This window comes from Nicotiana attenuata, chromosome 1, assembly GCF_001879085.1.
Source record: "Nicotiana attenuata strain UT chromosome 1, NIATTr2, whole genome shotgun sequence".
Classification (NCBI taxonomy): domain Eukaryota; kingdom Viridiplantae; phylum Streptophyta; class Magnoliopsida; order Solanales; family Solanaceae; genus Nicotiana; species Nicotiana attenuata.
In genome coordinates this window covers 96,384,826-96,392,934 of record NC_031989.1, presented here as the reverse complement: position 1 = coordinate 96,392,934, position 8,109 = coordinate 96,384,826, and positions in this window count along the sequence as shown.

Below are 8,109 nucleotides of genomic sequence, written 5' to 3'. Positions count from 1 at the left end.
TTCATCAATTTTCAACTACCAAATTTCAATCTACAATTTCAATTTTCAATATTCAATAATTAATTATGATTTCAATCTATCGTGGACTTCAATTTTCCGTGGACTTCAAATTGTGGATTTACTTTTACGCTCTAAAGAACTTCAATTGTGGATTTACTTTTAAGTATTGTGGATTTCAATTGCGGATTTACTTTTATATATTGTGGACTTCAATTTTGAATCTACTTTTATGCAATATGGACTTTAATTGTGGATTTACTTATGCATTGTGGACTCCAATAGTGGATCTATTTTACGCATTGCGGATTTACTTTATGTAATGTGGACTTTAATCGTGGATTTACTTTTTGCACTCTCGACTTCAATTGTGGATTTCCCCTCCCCTTATTTACTTTCTTCAATGTGGACGTCCTTCCCCCTGTACATAATGTATATGGTGTATATAATCTTGTGGATGTGGATTTAACCTTTGTGGATCATAAATATCAATTTTCTCAATTCCATCACATTTATATATTCAGAGTCGCTAATGATTTTTTTAGTATGTATTGCTTCATAAGATGACAAGATCAGAAGTCCGTGTCACACATCAACTCGTGGATCATATCTAAGCAGTGAACTGGGGCAATTGCTGAAGGTTGAGTTAAGCTCGTCAGCAAGAGGTCAAAGATCTACTCCCAACTACATTCTCACAAATCCGCGGATATGTAGATTCAAATTCACTTAGGGCTGGATCTAATCCATCTTGAGTCTCATATCCACGTAATATTATTCAAATAACCTCATCTTCCTTTATCTCAAATACCTAGTCTCACCCTAGTTCGATACTGGGGCAATTTTTAAAATCAGCATCAATTACAAATTCTTCCCATTCGAACTACATGTGGCCTGCTTCTCGTAAAGCCCGAAATATGTAGGCAACTCGAAATAGGAGTTCGGCCACAACCTTTCAAAAAACCTTTCATTTCAAAAATCATTTCAATTTTCCTTAGGCATATCCGCTTCAATAGGACAATGAGAAAGTCCACCTTAAAATAGGATATTCGATCGAAGTGATTCCATTCCATAATTTTCCAACATTCAAATCATTCTTATCCTTTCAATGGCGTATTTGTTGGCCGGGACAAAATTGGCAACTACATCAATATCTTTGCCCGAAAACTCTTTCATCATTATCGGTCAAAGAGGGGAAGCTGTTGATACTCAATTTTGTCCTACCTTTCCTTCAATTAATTTCTTTGTATTTCTCGATCTTTAATACCTTGGACAAGTTATTTTACATAGTTCTTGCTTTTCAATAATTTTGCTTAAAATAATGTTATATTAACATTATCAAATATATAAATATTAGATTTTCTTTATGTTTAAATCGTTAAAATTTAGTCCAAGGTATTAATACAAAGAAGCCCAAAGAAATTGATTTAAAGAAGGGAATAGCCTACCAATTTCAGCCAACCCATTCTCTAGCCACTCTCCAATAGTCCAAACCAACCCAATTAGCCATCACCCAATTCCCATAAACCCAATATGTCCAAGCCCAAATATCATTCCTAAAAGAACTTAAAGACTAAACTAGGTTTTCTTCTCATTGCCAGCAACGTCTCCTTTCCCCTCTTTGCAAACTTCACCATTGCACACTATTACCTCAGAATTGTTCCTCCATTTTTGTGAAACTCCGTACCCTCTCTCTCTCTCTCTCTCTCTCTCTCTTTCTCTCTCTCCATTACGCCTCTCCAGCCCCTTTCTGGCACAAGATTAAGTCTACACTAGAGGCCAAAGAAATCTCTGAAAAGGCAGAGATAGCAGAGATTCAAACGGCTCATTTTCGGACTCCACACTCAACCCGTGACCTCTCTCTGCCAACAAAATTTAGAATTTCAAATTCAAATCAAAACCCTAGTTGTTTCATCTATAAATACCTCTCTATGTCTCAGCCGAAATCAAGCTTGAACTCTCGAAAATTAGTTTCATACCACATTCCATTTTACTAAAATATCTCAAGCTTCGCAATCTGTGGGAAATCTCTCAATTTCTAGTCTCTATTTACATTCTCAATAACTAAAGAGTAGTAAATTTAAGACCTCAAAGCCCAGTTCACTGCCCCGTGGAAGGTAAAACCCCAACTTCATTCTATTGTTCTTGTGTTAATAACATATATATTTTATTATAGTAGAAATTATGTGTTAAGTTTTCTTCCCTTTAGTTGTATTGAAATATATTTTGTGGAATCTTGGTCCAAATAGTGATATTAGGCAATCATGTCTTTAGTAGTTATAGCTAAAATCTTCTAATAGCATGTTATTATTTAAATCTGTTGAGAATTATTTTTTAGTTAAGGTTTCAGTTACGAATCTTAGCGGTAGAGTAGTACTATTTCTTCAAAGTTAATTGACTTGTTAATTGAACTTGTTTGATTGTAAGTTATTGATTCTGTGATAGAATAAGAAGTATATAAAAACACGACTTAGGTCTTTAGACACCATGTCATAAGAAAATCTTATTGCCAATAAGTTCTAATGCAAGTCTTTGGTATGTTAATGTGTATTCATCTGTTTAGAAACTTGGTTAACATATTTGGCATTTCATTATTCGAAAATATCTATCCAAAAATTTCCCTTGTTTATAGCACATGTCTAACTTTCCTTTTAAATTTGGGTGTATACTTACTGACATTGTTTATACAAAAGTATGTCATAATAGAAACTACAATTTTCTTTTAGCTTCAAGAACAGAGTACTACTTAAGAATCTATATCTATAAGTACCTGCTAAGTGTATAATGCGTACTTAAATGCCCTGCTTTAAGTCTCTTTCGTTCTTAGATTGGTATAATGGGAACTATGACTATAGGAAGTCTCTTTTTTTTTGTCCTACATAAGTTGAACGGAATATTTGTATAAGATGTCACTGCTATAGATATTAAAATTACTAATAAGTTCAATTATTAGTTTAGGAGCTGTCACGACCCAATTCCCATACCCGGTCGTGATGGCGCCTCTCGTGAAGACAAGGCCAGCCAACTAACCCAAATCCTTTCACTAACAATTATTAAACATAAATGAATAGAAGATACAACTTAATGGCATTAGAAACTGTTAATTACTACCCGACCGGGGTGTCACAAGTCACGAGCATCTAAAGGAACCTGATTTAACTACAGGGCCAATATTATACAAAAATGAATTTCTGGAAAAACAAAAAACAACATCCGGCGCCACGAACGCTGGCGGTCACCTTGCTCAGCTACAATAACAATACCTTCAATCCGCTAATAACCCGCTACAGGGTGAACGGTACCTGCAACTGCATGCGAGGTGCAGGGAGTAAAGTGAGTACTTCCAACTCAGTGGTAATAAGAGTAAATAATAACTGAGAGGCAAGAAATCACGTAAGAGCACTCCATCATGCTATATAGGACAGTACAACTCTTTAAGAAAACAGTAAAACCGTGAAAATCCTTTAGAAAATATCTGGCTCAGTTTAAAACCTCTTTTGAAAACATCCTTTTCCAACAGTCAAACAAATGAATGCGTAATCAGATGGTGCAAGTCCGCACATAAGTCAGCCCCTCGGGCACAACACTCCACAAAAAGTTAACACCAGGGCGTCTGGTAATCAGTACAAGAAGTAGCATGGATGCCAATGATGTGAGAGTGCTAAATGTCATGACACGTAGTACAAACAGGAACCAATGCATGAATGCAATGCAATGCATATGACCGCTGCGGCGTTCAGCCGATCCATATTCAGTCCAGATCAATGCAAATGAGCCACTCGGGCAATGTGAAGTAATAGCTTTTAACTCAAAACATCAGAAAATGCAATTTAAGTCTTTAAACTTTAGCAATATGACTGCACATTTCAAAACTGTATTTAACTCAATACTGAAGTCATTTAACATGCTAAGTGTCATGAAAACAGTGATAATAATCCCTAAAGGATTCAAATAATCGGCACGAAGCCCAAAACATGGCAATCAGCCCAAATCACGATAGCATCAAGTAGGTTTCAGTCAATTACGCAGTAAAATCAACAACCGGGACGGACCAAGTCACAATCCCCAATGGTGCTCTACCCCACGCTCATACCTGGCGTGCAAGTCACCACAATACAGCACTATGATGTGCAAATCCGGGGTTTCAAACCCTCAGGATATCATTTACAAGTATTACTCACCTCGAATCGGCGAAATCCCTAGCTCGCGACGCCTTTGCCCCTCAAATCGGCCTCCACGCGCGTCGAATCTAACCAAAATCAGAGCGAATACGTCACAATATGCTAAGGGAACAATACCCAATCGAAAACAATCGAAAATTAGCAAGAATCTCGAAACTAGCAAAACCCGAGCCCCGGGCCTGCTTCTCGAAAAATTACGAAACTTACATTACCGGATTCCTCGTCTCGCCACGAGTCCGTACATACCAAGAACTCCAAAATCCGAGCTCAAATGACCTACCAAATCCCAATTTAAAAATATAAAAACTCAAGCCGTAGCTCTTCCAATTTTTACTCCAATTTCCATGAATTAAAGGTTGATTCTTCAATAAAATGACGTTTCTAGGTCACGAGACTTACCTCCAATCAATTCCCGTCAAAATCCTCTTCAATTTCTACCAAAAAGCTCTTAAGGTGGTCAACAATGGAGGAAATAATGAATGGGGTCGCGGATGAAATAATATAAAATGCCCTCTGGACGCCCAGGTTTTACCTTATGCGAACGCGGTCAACACCCCCGCGTTCGCAATGAACAAATTCCGTTGACCACAAATTACCTCTACGCGGACGCGACTCCAGGTCCGCGAACGCGATGCTCCAGCTCACCCTCTTACGCGAACGCGTTCGACCAACCGCGAACGCGATGCACAAACCAGGCAGGGCCTCAGGCCCCTTCTACGCGAACGCGAAGCAGCCCTCGCGAACGCGATGGTCTGCACAACTCCTCATCGCGAACGCGCTCCTAAGGCTGCGAACGTGAAGGCCATTTTCAGGGCCTCTCAAATTTACTCTACGCGTTCGCGACACACCCCACGCGAACGCGATGAACAACACTTCTGCAACAACACAGCTGAAAACCTGCAATACTATAAGACCAGAAATGGTCCGATTGACCACCCGAAATCACCCCGAGGCCCCCGGGACCTCAACCAAAAGCACCAACTTATCCCATAACATCACTCAAACTTGTTCCAATCATCAAAACACATCAAACAACGCTAAAACCATCAAATCTCATCGAATTCAAGCCTAAGCTCTTCAAAAACTTCCGAAATGCACTTTCGATCAAAAACCCGATCAAACAATGTCCGAATGACCTGAAATTTTACACACATATCCAAAATCACCTAACGAAGCTAACACAACTCTCGGAATTCCATTCAGACCCTCGGACCAAAATCTCACCTATCAACCGGAGTTCGCCAAAATACTAACTTCGCCAATTCAAGCCTAATTCTACACCGGACCTCCAAAATCAATTCCGACCACGCTCCTAAGTCACAAATCATCCCCCGAAGCTAAATGAACCACCGGAAATCACATCCGAACCTTTTAACTCATAAGTCACGTCCGATTGACTTTTCCAACTTAAGCCTTCCTTAAAGAGACTAAGTGTCTCATTTCTTATCCAAATCAACTCTCACACACCACATACCAATAACGAAACGTGAAGAAGAAATAAACGGGGAAAACGAAGCAGTAACACATGAGACAACGGGTCGGGTCGTCACAGGAGCCATGTTGTAAGATCATTCCTTCACGTTCGAAATGACATGTACGTAGTTTATCCCTTCATGTTGTAATGACTATGTTTAAAGGTACTTGTCAAAATGTTGCTTGAAGTTCTGTTAAGCTTTAGATATACGCAGGTTTGTTGACTTGCTTAAATCCTTTCTGTGTTAAATTAATACTATGTCGTATAAGCTTCTTCATTTTTTCATATAGTAGTCAGAATTGAATTTCCTATTTTCTACTTATTATTCTCTTTTTATTTTGTCATGTACACTTTGGGAGCAACATGGAGCCTTAGTGCAAGATACTTCCCGCTTGCAGAGAGTCATCACATCCTTATTCTTTAACCGCATCAGAAAAGAAGAAAACAAGCGAGAAAATCGCTTGGGGATGCCTATGGCATCTTTCCTCTATTTTATTTATCATTTGTTCTATTTTAACTCTTCTATGATTGCTGTGTTAAAATTCACACTCAGAGTAGGATTATTAGTAAAGTTTTACTTAATCACTTAGAGTCTTCCCTCTATCTCATTATAGAAGTAATTGTTTTATCACATATAATAGGACATCTACTTTCAAGACTTAGAAGTCAATTTATCCAAATTTTTTTATTAACTAGTCTATATTTGTTTAGCTTATTTAAAAGATTCAAATTTAACTTTTCCTATAAATAACGCTTGAATCTCTTTCCCCTTTTTTGTCAAATGTTCTATCAAAGTTAAAGCTCTAAACTCAAAGCTGGTCACATTGGAATTCATTTCTATAAAGATTTTCTTAAAGGATGAAGTATACTTTTTGTCCATCGAGATTAATTCAAATTTAGATAATTATAATTGTTGCCTTAATTAATTAACTAAGTTCGGAAGGGAACCGCGTCTTATGCGACTTTGAGGGGTACCTCACACCTTCCCCTCAATTTAACTAGAACCCCTTAACCAGAATTTTAGTCAAGTACACCTTAACGGAGTCTTACTTTCCATACTTAATTAAATGATTTGGGTGTCCTAATTCACCCTTTAAAATAATTAGGTGGCGACTCTTTAATTAATAATTAATTCAGGAATCACCAATATGTTATACTCTAATTTGACCCGGTTAAAATGGGGTATAACATGAGTCCAACCTAGGGAAGTGATGGAGAATTCATCATGAAAGACACGGTAAGATTTGCTGTGTCCGTATTGTTCATAGAGGAAGTCAAAGGGTATGTAAGACTTCTTCAAAGCACTCCAAGTCCTCATTCTTTCTCAGGCCCATCATTTTCAGAAACCCCCTAGTATTGCGGTTTTCTCGTACTAGTAAACCGGGACTATCCCATGGTAATCCAATGAACCCTCTGATTTCCTCCAGGAGAGGAGTCATTTCTATGTCACCGAAACGGAATACAACTCTTTCTCCGTCCCAGAACATAGTAGCAGCTTCGATCAACATGTTGTTTGGTTGGATGTCCAATAAGGAAGGTAGATTTCCAAGAACCCTTTTCACGTGGTTTTTATCGCTTGGCGAAAGATTTTCCCACCAATCTAACAACAACGCTGGTATACTTCGGACCATACCGAACCTGGGGACTTCGTGCCTCATTTTCTGCAAAATAAATAGAGTTAGACCCTTGCCTCCTCCGGATTCGACTACTTACACATTAACGATTAGCATGTCGGCATTTTATCTCTCCAAATAATGCACATATCGTGATTGCGTCCATTCGGATTATGGAAATCTTGGTGGACTTTGGACAAGGATTTCTTAGAGGGCTATTATGTGGACAGCGTATTAACCCCGGCTAGGTTTGACCATGATACATGTACAGTTATTATCAGAGCAAGGTTTCTATAGAAGTCTAAATTGGTACCCTCAAGCGGACAACTTGAGAGGGAAAGGCACGGAACGGTCCACTGCACCGTTGATCGACTAGTTTTACCGCAAATAAGCCTTTCCGAATTTAAAGGGTGATTTTAGGAAGAGCGCGGACACTCATCAAGTGCCGCTACGGTGTTAGTACGCACGAGTGGAATATGATGTCGAGCATGGAGTTATGCAAAAAGAAAACAACACGTTGTCAAGTATTTGCATGATGGATAATGATGAAATGCGATATTTAATAATTGTAAAGACATTTTAGAAAAGAAAAACAAAGAGATAAGTCAGTTTCCATAGTAGAAGTGATAAAATAAGGGAAGGAGATCACAAATGAATAAGGACAGGCAAATAAACTCACGTATAATGGGAAGGCGTGTGAAATTATTAATGGAATAATTAAAGACATGCTTAAAGACTAATTCACAGACAAGTTCATTATGGTAAGAGCCTAAAGATATCCCCAGCAGAGTCGCCATGCTGTCGCGCCCCCTTTTTCTCGCAAAATCGGGTTTCGACATTTCTGAGA